The sequence below is a fragment of the Muscardinus avellanarius genome, assembly GCF_963383645.1.
Source record: "Muscardinus avellanarius genome assembly, chromosome: 6".
Taxonomy (NCBI): domain Eukaryota; kingdom Metazoa; phylum Chordata; class Mammalia; order Rodentia; family Gliridae; genus Muscardinus; species Muscardinus avellanarius.
Window position 1 is genome coordinate 85597445 of NC_137791.1, and position 26819 is coordinate 85624263.

Here is a 26819-nt window from a genome sequence, read left to right on the forward strand (position 1 = left end):
CTTTGTAGGTGGCTTATGCCTCTGAGATAAAACTCAATGTCTCTGTTCTCTGCAGCTAAGACTGGGATGATCTGACTTTCCCCATTCACCATGATTGTGTTGTCTGTGGTGATCTCGGAGGTCCTACTAGTTGGGACTATTGTTAAGCATAGGTCTCCCCTCACATTTTCCACTGATCAGAGCCCAAGTCTGTCTGAGACTCTGCTATGTCCAACAGTAGACTCCACCCAACCTTCTCTGCTATAAATTATAGATATAATCTTCTATTGGAGGAGTAATTGGCAAAAAATTTATCCCATTCTTTTGCCTCTCTGTTAAGGTTCTTGACAGTTTCCTTTCCTTTGCAAAAGATCTTCAGTTTAATGCAATCTTAAGTATTTGTCCTTCTTTTAATTTTTTGCTCCTCAAAGGCAATATGCAATAGCCCCACAGTCAATATCATATTAAACTAAAAAATGGCAAGAATTCTCCCTAAAAACACTAATAAGGCAAAGATTTCCATTATTACCACTCTTTTTTAATATATTACTTGAGACGTTAGCCAGAGCAATAAGGCAAGAGAAAGAAAGGAATACAAATAGGAAAGGAAAAACTAAAACTATCATTATTTTTGGGTGACATGATACTATACATAGAAGACTCAACAAACTGTACCAAAAAACTGATCAAAAAATTTAGCAAAGTGTATGAATACAAAATTAATCTTAAAATATCAGATGGTTTCCTGTGTGTCAACCATAAATCTACTGAAAAATAAAATCCAGGAAACACTTCTACTCAGTATATACCACCAAAAAATGTTTAGGAAAAAACCTAAGCAAGAAGGTAAAAGACCTCTACAAAGAAAATCATAAAACATTGAAATAATAAATCAAAAAAGACCTTAGGAGATGGAAAGATCTTTCATGTTATTGGATAGGCAGAATAAATATCATCAAAATGACCATTCTTTCAAAAGTGATCTATATATTCAATGCAATACTCATTAAATTACTAAGGTCATTTCTCACAGACATAGAAAAATCAGTCCTTAATTCATTTGGAACAACAAAAAACCCAGGATAGCCAAAGTAGTTCTCAGCAATAAAACCCATGCAGTCACAGTACCTGACTTCAAACCAAGCTATAGTAATAAAAAACAACATGGCACAAAAACACCCACATACACCAATGGAAAAGAATAGATGACTCAAAAACAAATCCCCACACTTATGGCCAATTTATTTTTAACAAAGGGACCAAAGATATAAATGGAAAAAGATAGCCCCTTCAACTAATAGTTTTGGCAAAACTGCTTAGCCATATACAGACAAATGGAAATAAACAGAATTTCTCACCCTGGACAGGAGTCAAATCAAGATAGAGCAAAGACTTGGAAATTAGACAGGAAACATTGCAGCTCTTTGAAGAAGGCATAGTTTCAACACTTCAACACAAAAGGACAGGTTAAAAAGTTTTCAAAAAGAAGTCTCATATTTTAACACCCACTTAGCTATCTTACAAATAAAATAATTTCATTCAAATGTTATTTTACAACTTAGGAAAATTGGAAGATTACTATGAGTTTTCTGAGTTCAGTGTTGTGGTTTTTATTTAAAGTGTTTCCAGACCTCATATGGTAAACAGTGCAGCCATGTTGGAGGTAGATTTGGTTGCTCTGCAGGGTTCCTGGAAGTATAGCCAGAGACAGTGTTTCCCAGGCAGGATGTTGAACTTTCTGCTTTTATATTCTTGGCCACCCTGAGCATGTACAAGCTCTCTCCTCTTATCTGTTCCCCTCAAATTTTCCCTGAGGATCTGCATCCCCAGCTTTTGCTTGGAAGTTAGTCTAACATGAACTCAACTTGTTGGACTGTAAGCAAATAAATATTTCTTTTTTTCTAAATTAGCTATGCATTTAAGTGCCATGGTTAACAATATCCATGCATATACTCTAAATTCAAGTGGTCTTGTCTTAGCAAATTATTTTTAAGTTATAAATTTTAAATGCTTAATTTTTCATCATTAGTAAGCAAGTGACTTTTTTAACTTTCCTAAATGAAAAAAACTATTTAAATGGCTTGTTAGTTTTTTATTGCTGTAACCAAAAAAAAAAAAAAAAAAAAACCCTAAAAGAATTTAGAAGAGAAGAAGGTTATTTTAGTTCATGTCAGTCTGTGATTGACAAGCTCTGTTGTTTGGGGCTAAGGTGAAGCAGAACATCATGGTGCAAAGACAAGGTAGCTCAGACAAAGTGCAAAGACAAAGACAAGGTAGTGTACAGCTCAGCTCATAACAGCCAGGAAGAAAAGAGAGAGTGGTGTGCTAGCACAAGAAACACCCTGCAACCTACTTCCTCCAACTAGGTCCTGCCTCCTCCTGTTTTCATCATCTCCCAATAGTTCATTCAATTTGTTAATCCATAAAATGGGTTAACCCATGGATGAGATAATCCTTGTGATCCTGATGCGTGAAATGATACCTGCCCATAATCCCAGTACTTGAGAGACTGAGACAGGAGGATGGCAGGTTTGAGGATAGCCTCAGCAAGTAGCGAGCCTGTTATAAACTTAGTAAGACCCTCTTTCAAAATAAAAATTAAAAATATAAGGCTGGGGTATAGTGTTCCTGGGCTCAATTCCTAGTAACACAAACTAATAGGAATCATTATGGTCCAATCATATCATAAAAGCTGCACATCTAAACATTTTTGAATTGGGGAATCGAGCCTTCAACACATGGGACTTAAGTATATTGTAAATCTAATCTAAAACAAATGGCCATCTTCAATTCTATGTATTTTTCTCTGTGATATAAGAATTTACAATTTGAAATTCTCAAATAGTTCTGGGTTTAGAGATTATCTAGCAAGCACTGCAGTGAACCATGGAAGGGCAATTTTCAATCACTATTATTTGAGCTAATCTATTCTGAAACCAATGACTGATTCTTCTGTGAGGATAATGAAATATATCTAAACTACTTATTGATATCTTCATTTTTACCTTTATCTGTAATACTTCATGGGGATCACTAATTTCAGATTCATAATTGTTTTATCAAATACAACGTAAATGAATTAACCTGGGTTTCCTCTATAAAATGCACAATACAACCGTTTGTAGATGCCTTCCTAATTTGTTCTCTGAGAACTTTGAATTTATCCTGACATTAATCACAACCAAATACTACCATAATTGTGTTGAACCATTCAGAATCATGATATCTGAGGCGATATATGTATAAACTATTTATCTTAATATATGTATTATAATAAGATATATCAATATAATATATAATAAATATCACCATGATATAATGTTTATATTTAAGCCTATTAAACAACTCTTAGAAAATTTATTATGATTGTGATTTTGTCTTACATGAGGTAGCTTTCATTGGTTTGTAGGAGCTAAGAGTTGGCTAAAAAGAAAGCAAAGGCCAACTTCCAGTATCTGACATAATCAGTGACCTACACGAGACTGCCAGGGTAGTAGTTGAGCTCAGTGCTTTGTACGGTGGTGACCTCACAGTGCTGTATTCCCAGCACTGTTCCTATCCCAGAGGGTGTAAGGATAATTGGGTCTCACACACAACTTCCTGAGTCCCCGTTTCTCTTTATGCAGAATATGATTATTGGTTCTATGTTTTCTCACAGAGCTGCTTTGCGTGTTAATGAGATCATGACTACTGCTTCCTTTGAATTCTTTGAACTAAGGAGCTCTATAAATAAAAGACCCTATTATTTCACTACTCTTGTTACTCACTAAAGAAATGGTCCCTGAAAATACAGCCTTTCACTTGCTCTGTGTGTAAAGTCTTCGTTGCCTGCAATGGGAGGGTTTGTGGGACTTAATTACAGGAATCTGCTTGTTCTGTAAGGTATTGTACAGTGGCCTTCCAAAACATTTCTGAAGAAAAAAAGATACTAACATCCACCCACACTTCATCTAATGCCTTTAACAGAAAACACTACCTACAGATGTCTACAGCTGCTTCCAAACCAGCCTCCTCTCAGGGAATTCTGAAACTTAAATGTTAAAAATGTGTCCCTGCAGTGTTGGTATTAGGGCCTCATCAATAATTCCATGAGTACTTTTGGGATTCTTGTTGACATTTTCTTTTGAATTTTGTTTTAGGAGCTTTCTTTTTGTACTGTTTTTGAATAGAAAGAAATTAACAACGCTAGCAGCAGTGCAATTAATCTTGACAGGTCTAAGAGCTTTCTCCCCCTTTTCTCCTATTTTTCTTCAGTTTATAAAAGACTAAATTGGTGATGAATAGAGACAAAACAATAATGCTAATTCATGCAGTTTTTTACATCTCCAACACTATTATACTACATCACAAATACATTTTATTAAAATGATTCCAATAAAATACCAGAGTAAAATTTAGCAAGAGGCAAATGTTGTATAAAAATTACTTTCTGTAGTTTTTAAATAGTATAACACTAAGTATGAGAGCATGGCAGAAGACACTAGATTTTGAAACTATCATTATATATTATACATTGTGGGTAATCTATCATCACTTTGTCTTGTATTATTTATAAATAACATTAGTTAAAATATTAAGCGGTATTGATAGCAATGCACTTGCATTGTTCTAGCTCCTGGAAATTTGAGGCCAGAATTTACTTTCGTATTCTGTCTATACCACTTATTGGTTTAAGTGCTCTAAGAAAATGTTACGTTATCTCCATAATTTTCCTTTTTATTTTCTGTGATCATTAATATTTTCAATATATTCTGACCTTTTAGTTATTCTTTTGATGTACAATCTATAGTAAGCCATTATAGAAGGGTTTATATCTGGGCATTATATCTGGGCATTTTGCAATATACTTAGAAGGAGTTCACTTTCTAAAATCAGTTCCTGAATCTGATAACTAGACAGCTATCTGATTCTTTATCTCTAAGTGTAAAGCTAATTTAATGTGTTTAAGATTTAATAAATATGAATTATTATGAAGTAACAGGAACTAAGAGAAGATATAATCCACTTTTTATAAATGTATGGCTCTCATCTCTTCTTAATGTCCTATGAAAATACTCATGTCAGCCTTTATAATATGCAATCTGTCTTTGTGCATCTGATTTTCCCACCTCTCACTATTTTAACTTATTTGAATAATATAACATTATAAATTTTAGGTAAGGGAAAAAATAAACGTACTTCACTTCATTGTCTTTTAAATGTTCAATAAATTCAATAAATAAGTTCTATCTATGACAAATTTTTTCTTGTCTCTATTAATACATATATGCAATATAAAATCTGCATATTTTAAAGAAACAAAAAAACAAAAAAATCAAAATCATTTTATAGAGAAAAATGCTGCCTAAACCTGGGTGATTATAATTCTGTAATATTTGTGCTTAATATATATATATATATATATATATATATATATATATATATTCTAGTTTATCTTACATAAATATTGAATAAATATAATATTTCCAGTGGGCCAAAAAAATTTTTTTTGGTGGTACTGGGGATGGAACCCTTCTACCTCCGGGCTACACTCCCAGACCTATTTTATATTTTATTTGGAAACAGGGCCTCTTAAGCCAGCAAAGGCTGGCTTCGAACCTGCGCGATCCTCTTGTCTCTGCCTCCCAAGCGCGGGGATTACAAGCGTGCACCACCACACCCGGCTCCAGTGGGTCAAATTTTACCCAGAAAATAATAAAACATGTAGATGGCATGCAGTAAATATTAATGTGATATTTTCCATCAAGGTATGAAAATATTAGTATTTTTTAAATTAATCCTTTTTATGAATAAACTAGTACAGAAATGAAAAATAATGTTAGAAGCAAGAGACATAATTTTAGACATGAAATATTTTAAGAAAACAATAAATGGTATTTCCCTCAATTATGTGAACTGTCATTTTCACTTAGTATATCCAAAAGATTCATGTTTCTGTGTATTATTCCTGGAAATTTTATCTTTTATTGACAATCAACTTGCAAACTTTTGTCCTTAATTTCAACTGTGGCATAAAGCCAAGTTTGAACAACATATCTGTTTGATTTTAACATAGCTAAATTTTTGCAATGATTATTTTCCAAGAGTGGATAGATGATATAATTAGTAAATTATCATGATGATCCATAATAATTTACCCTTATAATGTTTTCTTCCGTTTTCCAGGTGTTTAATAAACATAGGTTTTTCAGCCCCATCAAAACTGGGTGAAAAATCTTACCAGTTTTAGCCTATCAAATGTCAACAGAAATAACTAGCAACATTTTAAGTTGAAATTATGAGCCAGTGAAGAGAGTAGAAAAAAATGGGCTGAAGTAGCAAAACTGTAGATAAAATTGTCCTGTATTTCTGTCATTACAAAAAGAGTGGTAATTTGGTACTGAAGAGCTTGACAAATAGAACTCAAATGCACATTTATATTTATACATACTAACACTCATTAAATACCACCTTGTGATTATTCTAGAGATATACAGGAAAAACTCGGGTTTTAGAAATTTCTTTAAATTTATATAATTTAATAAACTCGTTTTCTATACTTTTTCTTTCTTCTTGGTATTAGTTTAACTCATGCAATTTTTCTTTACCTCAGTGAATCTGGTAGCCTCCAGCTTGCTTATTGTGGAGTTGAATGATAGTAGAGAAGTGTTCTCATTGCAAAACTTTAAATCTATGACTCATAGTTAAATTAAATCAAAGCTATTATTTTCACATAAGAAGTTCTGAGAATTAACAAAGCAGAGGAGATGATATGAAGAGGTGGCATAGAATAATAAGAAGTATTATTTATGTAGTCACCCTCAATCTAGTCCCAGTGTTGGAAAGATTTGATATGCTAAGTGCCCAGGCCTGTGTCCCATGCTTGTCCCTATAAAATATGAAGCAGAAAGCAAGCTGCCTCAAACACCTGGACTCAAATTGGAGGACAATAGTGTCTAAAATATAATATTAAAATATAAACCCACATTTAGAAAAATTAATCCTATATAAAAAATAATTCCTAGAAGTATAACTTTTTATATATTGAGGTAATAAAACAAAATACTAATGCATTAATATATAGCAGAAGAATATTATTATGCATTTAACACAATTTTCTAATTGGAAAAATAAATTGAATAAATTAGAAAGCAATCAATTTAAAAACATTTTAATTTTTTGATTTTAATATAAATACAGCCAGGCATGGTGGCACACACTTGTAATCCCCGAGCTTGGGAGGCAGAGACAGGAGGATTGCACAGGTTCGAAGCCAGCAGCGCTGGCTTAGGACCCTGTTACCAAAAATAAAAAATAGGTCTGGGAATGTAACCCGGAGGTAGAAGGGCTTCCAGGAACCCCAGTACCACCAAAAATAAAAAAATAAAAATAATGATATAAATACAGGTAGTCTGCGTAAGTTAGAGTATAAAATTAGAATGGAAAAGACACAAAATTTGCACAAAACATTAAAGACTAAAAGAGAAATGTAATTTTATTGTAAGTTCAAAACTTCAAAATATTAAAAAGAGTCATGAAACATTTTGACTAATGACAGAATAGCATTGTGCATAAAGATTAAAATATAACTGAGATATTAACTTTCATAGTTTTCTTAACATTTAATACAAAAATGAAACTGACAATAAGATTAGGATGTGACGGATATTAAAATAAACATTGACAAAAATATTTATATAAAATATGTTAATATAAATAATTTTTAAAAGGTAATATCATTGAAAACATTAAATCAAGCCATGTTATAATAAAATATTTGAATTATTGTCCTAATAAAATTTAGTTGAAAATGAAAGAGAGCAGAAGTTAGCATGCCACAAAAAGTAAAAAATTAGATGTTCTTCCTAATATGCAGAAGCTGGGGGAAAAAAGAGTCATAGAAGGACTTCTATACTAAAAAGAAGAAACCATAGATGAGTAAATAAAAAGACATAACTGACAGGGATAGGAAGGGGAAAGAGGGAAATTTTCTAATTATATTCACAATCATAAAATCAGTCACTATGCCAAACATAAGAATAAGGCAGGGGGAAGAAACTGGTTGGGAATTGGGGAAGGGCTAAATGAGTGATGTGTGCATTTATGTCTGTACCATCTTGTACTCCATTAGGATGTAAGACTACAATGTACCAATAAAAAACGAATAAATAAAAAAGTTAGCAAATCAACTTATGTATCATGAATGCTTAGAATTTGACAAAATTAAACAGTGCAATCTAAATCAGTGAGATTAGGTTAGCTTCAAGAAAATGGTGAAGACTTGAAAAAATATAATAAAAATAATGCCTATTTAAAACCATAAAAAGTGAATTTAAGATGTATTGCTGACTAAAATGAAACAAAAAGTATTTTGATATATAATATAAAAGATATTAAGATATGAAATCAGAAAGAAAACATTTTATATTTAATTATATAAAATAGAATACAAATGCTAAATTAAAGACTCAACAGAAAATAACTAAACATATCATTCAAATAATTAATAATTTTAGTAAATAGTTTTTGAAACCCAATAAAAAATTAATAAAAACCTACATCTGTACATTTGTGCAATATTTCAGACACAAACAATGAAAACCTTTCATATCATTCTAGTCAAAAATTAAAACAAATGAAATGCAATGTTTTTATAAATACATTTAGAAAACACATCTACCCAGACACTCAAACTAACACATGCATGCATGCATGCATGTGCATACACACAAAATCATACACACACACACACACACACACACACACACACACACACAGTACTACAGGATCTGTGGAATTAAAATTGCAGAATTGCTCTGATTTAGTTTATGTGGCTGTGAATTTTTAAATCACAGAAAGTAACACATAACATGTATCCAAAGCATTAGATATGTACTTATATTTTGATCACCCATTATACTTTAATAATTTTTTTCTGAAGATTTTTTATAATGGTGACTTGTGAAATATTATTAATGGTTGCAAGGAAGTGGAACAATCTAAATCCTGATGCTAAAATAATCTTAAGGAAGTCTATTTTGGTTTCTCAGTGGAACATAATATAGTCTTGCATAATAGTTTTTTGTTTGTTTGTTTGTTTGTTTGGTGGTGGTACTGGGGTTCCTGGAAACCCTTCTACCTCCAGGCTACACTCCCAGACCTATTTCATACTTTTTTTTATTTGGAAACAGGGTCTCTTAAGCCAGCAAGGCTGGCTTCCAACCTTTTTGATCCTCCTGTATCTGTATCTGGATTATAAGCATGTGCCACCACACCTGGCTTGCATAATAGTTTTAAAGAGAAAGATGGATTGAATGATAAATTTTTCCCATTCTTCTGAGGATTCTCCATACTGTTTTCCACAGTGGTTGCACTAATTTGCAATCCCACCAAAAATGTTTTAGAATTCCCACTTCTCCACATCCTCGCCAGCTTTTGTTATTATTTGTGTTTTGAATGATTGCCATTCTAGTTGGAGTTAGGTGAAATCTCAGGGTAGTTTCGATTTGCATCTCTCTGATTGCCAATGATGTTGAGCATTTTTTCATGCATTTATCGGCCATTTGAATTTCTTCTTTCGTGAAGTGTCTATTTAGTTCACTTGCCCATTTTTTATTGTATTATTTTTAGTGTTGAGTTTTTTAAGTTTTCTGTATATTCTAGTTATTAGTCCTCTATCGGAGGAGTAGGTGGTGAAAATCTTCTTCCATTCTGTTGGCTCTCGATTGAGGTTTTTGACAGTTTCCTTCACTGAACAGAAACTCTTCAGTTTTATGCAATCCATGTATTGATTCACCTTTTAATTTGTTGTGCCTTTGGGGTCTTGTTGAGATCATTTTTATCTGTGCCTAGGTATTGCAATGTGGACCTATGCCTTCTTCAAGGAGCCTCAAGGTCTCTGATCCAATTTCCAAGTCTTTGATCCATCTTGAATTGACTATTGTGCTGGGAAGAAAGTAGGATTAATTTCCAATTGTCTGCATATGGTTAAACAGTTTTGCCAACACCATTTGTTGAACAGGCCATCTTTCTTCCAGTGTATGTTTTTGGCACCTTTATCAAAAATCAATTGGCTGTAAGTATGTAGATTTGTTTCTGGATCTTCTACTCTGCTACATTGGTATATGTATCTGTTTTTTTATGCCAGTGCCATGATGTTTTTTTTATTACAATGGCTTTGTAGTATAGTTTAAAGTAATGCATGTGTATCTATGTTCATAGCTGCACAATTCACCATAGTCAAACTACAGAATTAGCCAAAATGTTCATCAACAGATGAATGGATTACAAAACTGTGGGATATGTACACAATGGAGTTTTACTCAGCCATAAAACACACACACACACACACACACACACTTGCATTATTTACAGGGAAATGGATGGAACTAGAGGACATTATGCTAATTAAGATTGGTCAATCACACACAAAAAAGAAATTTGATGCTTTCCCTAATATGTGAAAGCTAAGGAGTAATGGTTCATAGAAGGAACTCTAGATAAAAAAAGAAAATCCTATAGAGGAGCAAATAAGACAACCTAACTTTGGGGATGGGAGGAGGGAAGAAGGAAACTCTTTAAAGCACATGATGTACTTATTCATATCATAGACAACCACTAAGCCAAAATGGAAGGGAGGGATGGGGAGGGCGTGGAGTGGGGACTGGATAGGGGCTAACTAGGTGACATGTGCATGTATGTCTACACAAGTTTTTTACCCCACTATGATGTATGAACACAATCCACCAAGAAAAATGTAAAAAAAAAACAACAATAACTTAAAATAATAAAAGAAAGATGGCAAAATAGAAAAAGTGTGTTTTGATTGTTCTGAGACTCAGAAATCAACCAATGGGAATACTGGTACTTTACAAGAGAAGAAAAACAATCAGAACTCAGTAGAAAAAATACAATCAAAACATGGTGGAATTGGAGGCATCACAGAGAACAGAAGTCTGAAAAGAGCCTCATGTGTCATATCTGGTGAGCAGAGAGCAGAGGTTGGCTCCATCTTAGTGAGCCCATGCCATGGCTGGCAGCTTCTAGGACTTGTGGCTCTCACAGGACAACTCCAGCAAAGAAGAAGAAGCAGAAGCTTGTTGAGCCAGTTATTGCAGAAAACTCTCGTTGAATTAAATCATATTCTTCTTTCAGTTTGAATGACTCAAGACTGCAAGTCCCTAGACCACCCAGCTAAGCTTCACAGTGAACTCTTGGGGATTCAGCTAAACTTTGCAGAACTAAGAATAGCAAGATCTTCCTTCAGAGACAATGGTGGCTACAACCCACCTAATCAAGACCACTGTGAATCTAGAGACTAACCATCCAAACCACCCAGCAAACTCCTGTAGATGCAGCTGAACTCATCCTTTCCCACAGGAACCTAAGAGGCACTCTTTAAGACCCTGGGTTTACAAACCATATCAGTTGGAGACTTCGTGGCTACAGGGACCTGAGTGGCAACAAACAAACTTGTGGGATCTGTGAGTTGTAAAATGATACCTGTGGAGTTGAGGGTGTAGGCTACAATCAAACTCAGCAGAAATCTGAGTTAGCAGACAGTCTCTAGGAACACTTGGGTAGGTGGGACCTAGGGTCAGCAGTTTGTTCTACCCCTACAAGGTACCCAACAATCACCACAGGACTGCTGGCAAGGTGTCTGTGGTATGAAATATCATTGACAATTGTGCTGTAGGCTCAGAATGCTATAAACTCATGTTCTGTGGTGTCATAAGCACCAAAACTGGAGACCAACGAGTTTTCATGTGATCTGAGCTGCCAGGAATAGTGGTGGTGTGCCTAGGGCTAAATACAAAGCCACCCAAGCCCCAGGCTCAGAACAGTACAATCTCTTTCTGCCAGAGTTTGAGCCCTAAAAGCAGGGAGCCCAGGGGACAGTATGGATCATATGATCATAGCTATAGGCTGGTAGTGCGACACTCTACTCCAGCTGAGTTAGTGCCAGGCAAATAGACATACTAAACAAATAAGCATGCCAGGGAAGTAAGTATAACAGTGATTGACAGCACTCCACATGATCATAACCAGCAGATCAGTGGTGATACCCCTGGGTCATTAAATCTCAACCAACCTAGCCACGAGAGCTTGGAACATGTAATTTCTTGTTCTTCTGACCTTATGCTCAGTGATCACAGAGGCCAAAAGTCAGCACTCTGCAAGATTTCACAGGTTTGCATCCACCAGAGCAGCAGTGGTGTCTGTGAAGTACTAACTCCCAAACAGCAGCCCGGGTCTCTAAATAGAACATTATAGTCTCTGGCTCTGCTGAGTTTGGGCCTGGAGAGTACAGTGACCTTCAGCCAATCAGAACTTCTTATTTGCCTTAACTGACTAAGAACTATATCTTGTTAAAGAAGTTATGGGGGATAAACTAAAAATTCTGATTATATTGAACAAATTTGCTGAGGCTAATGTATATTCCCAGTATAGTTACTATTATGAAGGGACAATAAATAGTCGTAAGACTCTCACATAAAGAAGAAAAATATGCCAATACAATAGAAATACAAACCTGAGAATTATGAAAACATGAGAATGAAGACCAGTGAGGAAACAATTAACTTCAACAACTCAACAACAAGTAATATCACCAGTACTGAGGTACAAAAAATGCCAGGGAAATTTTGACAGAAAACATTCAGAACACCAACAAAACATAATCAAAGAAGAAAGGAAGAACTTTTCCACACCACATAATAATCACAATTACTAACAGAAGCCAAGAAAAGAATCTTAAATGCACTGAGGACAAAACAATGGTTGACATTCAGGGAAAACAATAATAACTCTGGACTTCTTACTCCAAGTTATAAAAGTCAGGAGGTACAGACATGATATACTCCAAACCCTGAAAGAAAACAACATTCAACCAAGATTGCTATATCCAGCAAAGATATCTTTCAAAATTGATGAAAAAATAAAAACTTTCAAGACAAGCAGAAACTAAAAGAATTTATGACTACTAGGCTGTCACTAGAGAACATACTTAAAATAATAAAAGACAAGATGAAATAAACAAATACTAGAATCAGAGGAAGGGTGAATTCCACCAGATAGATAACTAAGGATAGAAGAAATAATACTATATAAAACAGAAAATATAAATCAAAATGACATGAAAAAACAAAAATTATTTCTCAAAAAGAATATTTTAAGAAAAATTAAATTAATAAAATGCTTAAAATACAGTTATAACTTGTGAGATAATATGGTTTAGATATAAAATGTCCCCATAACTCTCAGATACCAGAGACATGGTCCCCAAAACAGCAATGTTCAGAGTTAAAGCTTTTAGGATGTGATTGGATTATGAGAACTGTAATGTGAACCTTAATTACTTGATCAAGTTATAATTTGATGAAATTATTGCAGTATAGTGTCAACTTTAAAAGGTAGGGCTTAGTTGAAGAAAGTAGACCACTGGGAACATACTCTGAAAGCATAGATCTTGCCACTCTAGCCCCCCCAAACTCGGCTCCCTGGCTACCATTAGGTAAACAGTTCAGCTTCCTCTCACCCCTCCATCATGATGTTTCATCTCACATTAACACCAAAGAAATGCAGCAAGATGCTATGGACTAAAAACTTTGAATCCATCAACAAAAAAATAAATCTTCCCTTCTTCAGGATGTATTTGCCAAGTATTTTGTAACAGTGATAAAAAGCTGACAGAAATCATTATCTGGATAAGATGAAGAGTTTGAAAAATAATTAAATCATGTATAACATATTTGAAGGACCCAAATAGAGCTATATTGATCTAATATTTAAATATGTACATTTTTTGTTTACTCACTTTGATAGATTTCTTTCTCATGTATGAGGAGAGCTGTTTTTGTGTTCTACCTTTCCGACTTAAAATAAATATTTGTTCTTCCATATTTTTCTCTCATGCTCCTTAACACAATTCTTCTCATGGTTTCTTTTTAATGTTTTTTATTGTTGCATTGTAGTCATACATCTTAACAGGGTGCAAGATAGTAGAGGCATGCATGCACGCATCACTCATTTAGCCCTTCCCCAATTAGTACCTCATTCCCTCCCCTCCCTTCTTCTCATATTTGGCTTAGTGATTGATAAGTTTGTGAATGTACATCACATACAATTAGGAAATTTCCCTTTTCCCCCTCCCAACCTCCTCAGTTAGGGTGCTTTATTTGCTCATCTTCTTTGTCTAGAGTTTTTCTTTCACTTTTATTTATAAGTAGAACATATTGAAAAGGGCATACATTTAGACTGTGTTTGGCGCCCCCCCCAGTTCCCCTTCCTTCCTTCTAACAATGAGTGTCCAGGTTAAACATGCTACATTCATACTTTTACACATATTTGGATGTAACTCCTTCATTAATCAACCACAGCCTTCTTCCTCTCCTTTCTTTCCATTCTAGCTTCGCTGTGGTTTCCCCTTCATTATCTGGAGTCCCTCTGGTATCCCCAATGCTCCCTAATTTGGGCATATTAGAGAAAACATATGTCCCTTCTCTTTCTGTGCTTGGCTGATCTCACGTAACATAATGTTTTCTAGGTCTTTCCATCTTTTTGAGAATGCTATGATTTTGTTCTTCTTTATAGCTGAATAGAATTCTATTGTGTGTATTTCCTTTCTTCCTAGCTTCTACATATTAGGGAGAACATCTAGTCTTTTTCTTTTTGTTGACTAACTAATCTCAAATAGCAAAATGTTCTCCAGTTCCATTCATTTTTCTGCAAGTGACATAATTTTCTTTTTCTTTATGACTGAATAAAATTCCATTGTGTTCATTGTTTCTGTTACTCCACATAAGTGCCCCAAGTCTCATGAGCAAGTCTCCTTTAGATTAAAGCTGTGTCTATTTTTTTTTCATTGTTTCCTATGACAAAATCAGTCCCATCTCTTAGCTATAGTTTTACCTCAAAAGTGGGGAAAATTTGCTGTCTATGAATCATCATTTTCCATATTTCTTTCTTTTCCAATTTCTTCACCACCCTCAACCAATTTGATAACAAGGAAACTTTGTTTCAATTGTATAGGCATTGCTATTGTAGATGATAGATGTGTAATGATATAACTAATTTTGTAATATCCCATAAATAATATTTTTAAATCTTCTATTTTAAAGTCTATTTTAAAATTTACCCTAAAATATAATGGAATATTCATATAATTACATATTTTACACACAAATGTGTATATCAACATATTTACATTTGTGTGTATAATATATAGTTATATGAATATTCCTTTATATATTATCATAAATAAATTCTACTTCCAGATAGAAGAAAAATAAAATTTGTCCCCAATAATTTTTGAAATTTTACCTATAATTAATTTCAACAAATTAGTCCAGTGGTTATACTTTGTACTATAATATACCTATAAAATTCAACTTTTAAACATTTTTTATCTTTGCCTCCAAACACTTTCTTGAGTCTTCTGAGTTATCATCAAGCCCTTCCTACTATGGTAATCCAAACACCCACTACCAGTGTTGAAAAAACTCATTTGTCAACAAATCTGTGTACAGTATCCTTGAATAACACTCTTAACTATATAATCTGAAACCTAAACAGCCATTTGATCTATGAGTTAACAAATGAATAACCACTTACCAAAAAATTAATACCTTATATACCAGTTTAAGTTTTAAACTTTTCTTGAAAAAATTACAATAGATAGAAATACTATGTCTGCCTTGTTCACAATAATGGATAAATTGTACTAAGTGTCCACTATGTGTCAGGTTCATTTCTAAGTGCTTGCAATGAATTAAAAGTAATAACCATAAAAGCATGATGAGGCATAAAATGTTATTATAATCTCTATTTTAATGACAAACTGAGAGAGAGGGATTCAATGATTTGCTAAAGATTATGATCCTGATAACTGTCAGAGGTAGGCTCTGGGGTGTACAGTTCATGCTCTTAGTCTCTGTACTGGATGACGGCTCCCTGGCAGTAATAAACTCCAGCTAAGCACACATTGCTTTCTGTAGGGATGGCATGCTTTGTGTGGCTCACTGGTGTCCCCATTCATTAGTCCTCCTTGTCAACTTCTTACAGGGCTTAACATAAGTGGCCATCAGTGTCCTTGCATTTCTCTTTTTAATTACATATATTGAAATGTATTATATTTATGATGTGTATTTTGAGTATATATTTTTAATTTTTCTTATATTCAAAAAGAACTATGTATGTTCCCTGCCATTTTTAAATATATCCATTCTCTTACTCTATTTTTTTATTTTAACATGTTTGATAGAGCAATATATATGTGTATGTGTGAGTGCTTACATATAACATATCTCAAACATAATAAATATCTGCTACAGCATACATAATGCATATATATGCACATATACATATTGTGTGTATATAATATATAAGGAGAATGTGCATATATTTGTTACAGAATATACACATTGTGTTTGACAATAAAATTTATGTTTTATATGTATGTGTACTAATATATAATCTATAAAATATGTATGTTTATCTATTACATTATAATACATGTACAAATACATGCTGCCCTGTAAAATATGAAAAACTGAAATATTGACAGAATGAGTAAATTTAAAAATAACAGAGACTATATAGTTGTTTGTGGATGTAAAGAACATGATTACTGATTAAATATGTAAAGGCTTGATTTAAATTATTAGAGTGGCTACTAATAACACTGAAGTTATCCTTTCCTTATCTTTCCAAATATCCCATCTTCTTAATCAGTGAAGCTCTTCTCCTTCAACCTTTTGGAGACTCCCTGTTAATAAGACTTTTTTCTTCAATATACTTTCTTGCTACTTTTGGATTTAAAAAAATGTTAAAAAATACTTTTTTACTCTCATAATACCACACTTCAATTCATCACTACTCTGACCTTATTTTACTTATTCTACGTCCATGTTGCCAAGTTTCAATAGTGAAACAATTAAAAACATTTTTTTCACTGTTGGGGTCATACTTATTTCTTTACCAGATCCAATTGATAACTGATTCTTTTATTTGAAACTCTCATTGATTTTACCCTTTCAAATTCTTTTTATTACCTCTCAAACTATTTTGTCTTGATAATTTGCATGCTAACTCACAATTTCATTTGGCATCTTTTAGTGAATTGCTACATACACAGAATGTGTGCCTTCGTCTGTAGTCTTGTCACCTCCTATTCTTTTTTCATACTGCTGACAGAATGATCTTTCAAAAATGCAAATGTGATCGTGTTGTTCACAGGCTCGCAATACTCGTTGACTATCCACGGTCTATAGGATGAAGGTTAAATTGTTTAGCACTCATGTCGTGTTCTGAACCATCACTCAAGTCGTGACTACTGCAGAATTATGTCTCTCTGAATAAAATTGATTAGTGATGAATATTTAGAATATGGAAAGTTTCTGTCTCAGTTTTGCAGACTTTATGATTTTCTAATTGTATAGCTGTGCCTGTTCCTATTATAAAAATATGTGAAAATTCTGTATGTTTAAAATAAATAGTCTTTATTTTTGTCATGATGGGGATTGAACCCAGGGCCATTCTACCTCCAAGCTGCACCCCTAGCTTGATTTTTTATTCTTTATTTTGAAACAGTTGTACTAAGTTGTAGAGGGCCTCACTAAGTAACTGAGGCTGTCTGTGAACCTGAATCCTCCTGTCTCAGCCTCCCAAGTACTGGGATTACAAGCATGCACTATCACACCCTGTTCTAAAATACTTAGTCTTAATGATTTTTTTTTTTTTGCAGAATTTCCATGACTACTTTAGAAAGAAATCAGATACCTGTAGATTCTTTAATGACATGATTGATGACAGTGACTTTTTATAGGACAATGAAAATATGTTTAACTGTCTATGAAATATCTGGTTGCTTAGAAATAACATATATATAAATTTTAATCAAAAACTGATTTAAGGAAGTTGCTATTTAAAGTTATTTTCTTGAGGAAATATTATGACATACATTTTATGTCCACATACATTTCTGTTGGTGTCAAAGGCATACTTATGCTTGGCTTTGATTGATACTTGCATGTTTATCTTCTTATTTGTGGCCTCTTAATCAGAACTGGCTGGTTATGGTTTTTCCAGTAGGAACTACCATATAAGAAATTTCCTGCCATCACCTCCTATTCATCCAGACCACGCTTCTATTTGATGACAGAATGCGTTATTACCTTTATCATTCATATTCTGGAAATTCCTGGCTTTACAATATTGCCACTGAAAATCTACATAAAACCTATCTCTTAATTTGATCAACAGTTATAATCTATTCCAGATATCCAATCTGTTTTCTCAATATTCTTATTTTGTATTATTATAAAATGTTATGTTTATGTCCTTGAATATCTTGTTAGACTAGAATAAGAACTAGAAAATAGAAGGTGCTTAATAAGTATCTTTTAAAGATTGAATGAATGGATGGATGGATGGATGGATGGATGGATGGATGGATGGATGGAGTTACCACAAATCTAGATATCATATACTTCTTTTTTTTGTGTGTGGGTCTTGGGATGGAACCCAAGAGCACTTGACCTCCCAGCTATACCCCTGCCCTAGTTTTTTTATTCCTTAATTTGAAACTGGGTCTCACTAAGTTGCGTAGGGCCTCACTAAGTAGCTGAGGCTGTCAGCAAACCGCGATCCTCCGGTCTCAGCCTCCCCAATGTTGTATCATATACTTCTTAAACAGCATGCACTGATAGTCTCAACTTCCCCATCAAGAGATATCTATGAGCATTCCTTTGCCTCTGATGAAATAGTGTTCAACATTTAGTCAACTGTATTGCACTGTTCCCTGGGACTCATGAGAAATGTAAAACTTCTCATGAGTTACAATGTTGAGCAAGAGTACTCATATAAAAAAAATAAAAAGACAGTCCTTAATTTATAAATTGTTTCTAAGTTGTAAGTACAACACATCTCTGATTTCCCTGAGGATGGTGTCTTTGGAAACTGACAGGACCATTTTAGGCACCCAACATATGTGTAAGAAGATGTTATATATATTAGCTGCTAAGAAGCGTGGAACTGTTAGGCAAGAGCTGATTTTAGATCCTTTCTCCTGGTACCTGAGCTGTCTGTTAAATAACAACCTAAAGAAACTGACAAAGAAGAATGCTCAATGAGGGTCTGATGTCAGATAAGTGTTTCTGATTATTTTCTCCTTGATTTTCTGCCTACAACAGCTGTGAGTACATAGAAACATGTATCATGGAAATTAAAATACTAAGAGTTTATTGAAAATAAGTTTCAAATAATTTTTGAATAGCTAATATTTCTAATTTTATCATTCAAAAAGAATGTTTAAGAATTTAAGTAGTTTGCTAGAAATCATGTAAAGCATTTGAAGAGCCATTAGGACATATGTATTAAGTCTACCAAACATGTTTGATAAAGCATATATATGTACATATATATGTATATATATATATATATGTGTGTGTGTGTGTGTGTGTGTAAATATGTATAAATTCAACTGATACAACCTTATTACCTTATTAAAGAGACAGCCTAATCCAGTGTAATATTTCTTGTTAGAAAGTTTTAGAATAGACTTTTAAATATCAGACTGAAAGTTTTGTTTTCTATAAAACTGGTTCAATATTCTATGTTTAATTCATCCATCATGATTACTATAAAATCAATGGTCTAAGTAAAGTGAGTTGTAAATTTCATATCATTAATAAATATTATGGTATAAACCAAAACTAACAATGTCCAAATACAAAAAAAACTCTAGAAAATATAGTTAAAATCCTGACATGTAATATTTATGACTTGGCATGTTTATATGTTTTTCTTTTACATAGTTAACTGTGCATGGTATTGACAAAATTGATAAAGTTGTTTGAGATAAGCAAATATTCCTGTATTTGATCTTTCTTATTTAATTAAATTATTTTGAATGGAAGATAAGATTGTGGCTGTACCTTCAACTTAAATCTAAATGGTTCCAATTTTTTCAGTACTTCCAGGCATTCACACACACACACACACACACACACACACACACACACACACAACTTTTGGAGAAGGAAAGCAATATCTTAATTCTCCAATTTCTTCTGAGTTTTTTTTTTTTTTTTTTTTTTGGCGGTACTGGTGATGGAACTGAGGGGCATTCTACCTCCGAGCTACACCCCAGCTCTATTTTTTATTCTTTATTTTAAAACAGGGTCTCACTGAGTTGCACAGGGCCTCACTAAGTAGCAACTGAGGCTGTCTTCAAACCGGGATCCTCCTGTCTCAGCCTCTCAAATGCTGGGATTACAAGCAGGCAATACCACGCCTGGATTTTCTTCTGAGTATTTTAATTAATTAATTTATTTATTAATTTATTTATTCATTCATTTTTGTGGCACTGGGGTTCCTGGAAGCACTTCTACTCTGGACTACACTCCCAGACCTATTTTTTATATTTTTATTTGGAAACAGGGTCTCTTAAGCCAACACAGCTGGCTTCGAACCTGTGCGATCCTCCTGTCTTCGATTCCCAAGTGTGTGGATTACAAGCGTGGGCCACCATGCCTGGCTTTCTTTTTTTTTATATTTATAAGATTTAATTTTATTAATAGAATATAACTCTTTAACTGAATAGAGTCTATATCCTTAATATGTAATATGTTTGCTACTTAAATAGTACTTTTATAAAATGTGTATATATATATATATATATATATATATTTCAGAAATTGTACATATAATAATTATACAGTTTTATGTAAATTTAGTTGTCAACATACCCAAAGAAATTTACCTACTTTCAGGGTACAGTACAGAAGAAAACTCCACATAAAGCCAAGGGTGACTGGGTGGGCCATGACATTCAGAAACCTGCAGTACCCAGATTTGTCATCTTCTTGTTGATGATCACTGCAGTATTCTGAGTATTTTCGAAAATACTTTTTATATGCTACATCTAAAAAAAGCAAACAAAAAATCAAGAGAAATGTAAATTCCAAGAAAAACCAGTAAAAATTAAAAACAAAGAGATCTTAGGTTAATATTACAATTCTTTTTTCCTTTGCAGTACTGGGGATAGAAACCAGGGGCATTCTATCTCCAAGCTACACCTCTCCTATTTTTATTCTTTATTTTGAAACAGGGTCTCACTAAGTTGCAAAGGGCCTAAGTAGCTGAGGCTGTCTGCAAACCGCGATCCCTGTATCAGCCTCCCAAATGCTGGGATTACAAATGTGTGCCACCACGCCCGGCTTATTACATATATTTTTTATTTTTTTATTTTTTTGGTGGTATTAGGGGTGGAACCCAGAGGCTTTCTACCTCCAGGCTACACTCCGAGACCTATTTTATATTTTATTTGGAAACAGGGTCTAACTAAGTAGCCGAGGCTGGCTTCGAACCTGTGCGATCCTCCTGTCTCAGCCCCCCAAGTGCAGGGATTCCAAGCGTGCGCCACCACGACCGGCTTATTACATATATTTAAATAAAATAATTTTAAATTAACTGAACATGGAATGGTCAAGATAATAAAAATTATATTCTTACTTATCTAGAAAAAAGATAATTTTAATCTATTTTATAGTGGTCCTAAAAACGATTGAAATTATTTTGCTAAATTATATTAACCCATAGTAATTGTACAAATTAGTGGATTTCAATGCAACATTTACATATATGTATATATTATTCCCTCATCATGTCTACCATCCCTTCTGCTCTCTTTCTCACCCTTTCTTCTCTTTCCCTGATAGTCCTTTGTGTTCTACTTTCAGGGTTTATGTTTTTATTGCACTTTGTTTTCACATATGGGGGAAAATAAACAGTGTTTTTCTTTCTATGTCTGACTTATTTTGCTTAAAATGATACTTGTTTGTTTAATTAATTTTCCTGCAAATGACTGAATTTTATTGTTCTTTATGACTACCTCATACTTTGTATATACCATATTTGTTTTTATTCATTTGTTTGTTGATGGACACCTAGGCTGATTCCATAACTTAACTACTGTAAATAATGGTCCATAAACATGAATTTGCACATATGTCTTTTGCAAACTGATTTGCTTTAGATATATAAATATATATCCAAGGATGATATGGCTGGAACTTATGCAAGTTCTATTTTTAGTTTTTGGAGGAATTTTCATACTGTTTTCCATAGTATCTCCCATCAATGGTTCGTTTTTCACCACCTTATTGCCAAACATTTTTTTTTACCTTTTTTATTTTCTTAATGATAGTCATTATGACTAGGGTGAGATTAAACTACAAATGTAGTTTTGGTTTTCATCTACCTGATAGGTAACGATGCTAAGTATATTTTTTATATATGTATTGGCCACTTGTACTTTTGTTTGTGTGGTACTGGGGAATGAAAGCCAGGGGCATTCTACCTCTTAACTATAACTCAAATGTTAGTTTATTATTTAGTTTTTGCTTATTTTCCTAAACAGTCTTACTAAGTTGCTGAAGATATTGCTAAGTTTCTGAGATGGGCCTAAAATCTGTGATCCACCTGTCTCAGCCTCTCAAGTTTGGGGGTTAATGACATGTGTCACCATTACCAACTTCTATCTCTTCTTTTGAGAAGTATCTGTTTAAATCATTCGCACATTTTTCATTGGATTACTTTTTATATATTGTGCTAACTTCTTTATGTACTCTGGATATTAATCCTCTGTCAGATGCTGAAAAATAATTTTGTCTAATTATGCAAGTTATTTCTTCACTGTACTGATTATTTTCTTTGCTGTGTTAAATTGTTTTAATTTTATGTAATTCCATTTATCAATTCCTGATTGTTTTTTAGCTATTTAAAATCTTAGGCATGAAATGTTTGCCTGTGCTAATATCTTGAGGTGTTACCAATGTTTTTTCCTGGTCATTTTAATGTTTTAAGTCTTAAATTAAGGCTTTGATCAATTTTGAGCTGAGTTTTGTCCAGAATAAGACAGAGGTCAAGTTTCAGTCTTCTGCATGCGGTATCAAATTTTCATAATACTGTTCACTGAAGAGGATGTCTTTTCTTCAATATATGTTTTGGTACCTTTATTGAGAATCATTCTGTTGTACTTATAGGGTTCATTTCTGGGTATTATATGTTGTTCTATTGGTATATGTGTCCGAGGGTTTATTTCTGGGTATTATATGTTGTTCTATTGGTATATGTGTCCATTTTTATTCTAATACCATGCTGGTTTTGGTGCTATGGCTCTGTAGTATAATTTGAAATCAGGTATTATGATGCCTCTAGCATTGATCTCATTCCTCAGATTTCTTCGTCTATTTGGAATCTTTTGTGCTTCCATATAAATTTTAGGGCTGCTTTATTCTAGTTTTATGTAGAATATCAATGTTATTTGATAAGGATTGCACTAAATCTATAGATAATTTTGAGCAGGCTGGCCATTTTTAAAATACTTCTCTTCACGCATTGTAATTATACCTCATCATGACATTTAAAGTGATACATTCATACATGCCATCATCATTTTTTGTAGTTTAACAATATTATTTCTCATTTATATCGTAACTATATTGTCCAATTTAATTCATTGGGCTGTGTTCTCTTACCCTTTATTTACTTCTATAAAGTCATTTATATGAATTTTTAAAATATTTATTGATTGATGATTGATGATTGATTGATTGTGGTGCTGGGGATGGAACCACACAGTAGCGTTCCACCTCTGAACTAAACACCCACTCCTTTTTAATTTTTTTTTTTTGTGTGTGTGTGGTACTGGGGTTCCTGGAAGCCCTTCTACCTCCGGGCTACACTCCCAGACCTTTTTTTACATTTTTATAAATTTGGAAACAGGGTCTCCTAAGCTAGCGCTTGCGCCTGGCTTCGAACCTGCGCGATCCTCCTGTCTCTCCCTCCCAAGCGCAGGGATTACAAGCGTGCGTCACCACACCCGGCTCCTTTTTAATTTTTATTTGGAAACAGGGTCTCTATAAGTTGCTGAGTTATCTACTTTGAAATGTTTGCCATCCATTAATAGAAAGTCATACAATTTAGAAGTTGTCACATTGTCTTAATTTTTTTGTACTTATTGTGTTTCTCTGTTGAGATTTGTTCACCCATAGGGGAGGATATCATTTCCAGTTTTATATGAAGGCCTTCTTAGTAAGCAGACTTCTCCTAATAATGTTCCCTGAAATATCAGTGCTATAGTATTAATTCTAATTTGATTTTATATTATTGTTTTCTTGTGGTCTTTTTGGCTGTGTTTGATAGGATTTGGCACAACATGTACCATGTAGAGCCTGATATCTTTGTACTTCTCACAAGAGAAAGGAGCCCCTGGTAGTTCATGTTGTAGATATGGTATAGATATAGTATGTGTGATGTTTTCTTTGTGGATGATTCTACAATGGGAATGAAAGCCCCTATCAGGTATTGGAGAAGTTTCTTTTTATTGATAGTAACTCTTATGCTACTGGCCATTCCAAACATGGTGGTAAGACTGGAGTTCTGTACTCTTTTCTAGAGATTGGTGATTTTCCAGTTGTTTCACATGGAGAGGCAGGAACTGGGATCATATGACACTAGAATAATTTTGACATTTTTAAAAGTTAAATAAAAAAGAAAGCAAAAACTCCAAGTCGGTTTATTCATTAGTATAAGTTTAATCAGCGAGCCAAAACCAAAGCCAAAAATAAATAAACCAGCTGAATTTAACCTAGCAATCTAACTTAGAGTAACATAAAGAGGTAATTCAGTATCTCTTAGTTCCTGTTGATACTAAAGAAAATTTGATGCCAATCTAAGTTTTACTTCTTGTAGGATCTTAGTTTAGATTTAATTATTGTTTTTATTTTCCATTTTTCCTTCTTTGGAAATATTTGATTTGTCAATTTTTTTCTTTGCCATCATATCCTAACCATTTCCACAGTGTTTCTATGTGTAATGTATTTACTTTTGTCTAACCTGCTTAATGTGTCAGCCTACACTGTGGACTTCCAGGTGCATATTCTACTCCAAGGTCCTGTCCTACCTGAAAACCTCCGATGGCTTTCATATCACCTGGAATAATTTCCATGGCCTAAAAGACCTTATATGAACTTTCTACTCAGGCCCCATGTCCTATAATACTCCCTTGAATCACTCAGTTATAATCAGTTTTCCCCATAATTTCACAAGTTTTTAATATATACTGAAATAAGCAAGTTATAAAAATAAATTTTCCTTCTCTTATTACATTTTCTTTTCTCTCAAATTGGAATCTAGTAATCTGTAGAAAGGTTGATCTATATGCATAAGAGTAGACTCCAGGAGTAACTGCTTTAATTCTTCCCAGAGCTAAAATGTTGATTCCAAGAGTATACTTTACAGAAGGATTCCACAACTGTCTTCCTAAAGAATCCCTAAAAACTTCTGACAAATTCCCCATTTTCTCCCAACTTTTTAATTTGTGGTGATCGTTGGCATCCAGGAATTCAGGTAAGGAAATATTTCTGGATTGTTCCAACATGTTATTGTTGACAAGTTCTGTACACATTTTCTGTGATTTAATTTCATACATTGAAAGTTGTATCATAACATGTTCTGAGGTTCTATCAATATTCATTTTTGAATTCTGCTGTAAGTAAACCACATAGTTCAGGTTGTACATTTACTTTCATCCATTTTCATTTTTCTCTGTATTTGCAAGAAACTTAAATTTCCTGGATAGGTTAATACATTTTCTGTACTGTAGTGCATTCCTTCCGGCTTGCAAAACTTATTCTGAAAACTCCATTTAATTATAGTTTTCTCTACTCCCAATCTTCTGCAGGTTGCCTCTAAGCTCTTGTAGGCTTACAAATATCAGATACTAAAAGAAAATAACCACTGAAAGATGTAATACATATATATGTGTGTGTGTGTGTGTGTGTGTGTGTGTGTGTGTGTGTGTGTGTTAATTTTATGTATCTAGTTGTCCAATAAATATGTATTATGTTTTTACTAACTGATCACAAAGTTAGGTATGAAGCAGCTAAGAAGTTTCCTGCTCTGAAGAAATCGGTTATATAACAGATGAAACAAGAAGGCAAGTAATTACAATACCATTTGTCAAGTGTTACTAAAGGATAGACACATTCTTACATAACCATATCAGAGCCACCCCTTCCAGTCATAGAGAAATAAGCAACAGCATTCCTAAGAAAATTATATGTCAAAGTAAAAGTTAAGTTGTTAAGTGTTATCCAAGCCAAAAGGAATTTCAAGTAGAGAGATAGAGAGATTGTTATAAGTAAATGAAGGGTGTTGAGAAAGAATGAGTTTTGTTTTCGGAATTGTGAATGTGTAAGTAATGCAAGAAATAGAGCAAGAAATTATTGATAGGTAAAGTCAAAGATGCTTTCAAGGGCCAAAATAAATTTTTGTTTACATTATTTAATGAATCAAGTCTATAAGTTAGCAGCAATACAGTCATTCAGGCTTCTCAACTATTAGGGTCACAGAATCGAACTTGAAATTTTTAGTGAGCACTCTAAATCATGCATCATGTTATGAAAATGTCTTAAAGAGGAGGTATTCTGAGGCAGAAAGGGATCAGATAGAAGTCTCTTGGCATAATTCAGCTCACATATGATTATAATCTAAAATAACTCAATGGATATGACAGAGAGAAACAAACTTGAACAGTTTAAAAAATTAGTGGTGGTAAGACTTTGCAACTGATCAGTAAAGAAAGTTAGAATTTGTATAAAATTTCCAGTATGTTGGATCATGTAGAGTTTGATATAGTCAACAAGAAAGCCTGGAACAGGTGTTAAAACTGCTGCACAGCACATCAAAGAGCCAAGGTGTTACTTCTTTTCGACTAAGAAGATAACATGACAAAAAAGAACAAGTACAAAAGTGCAAAATAGAGCTAATCACCCAAATGTCAGTCCTAAATAAAG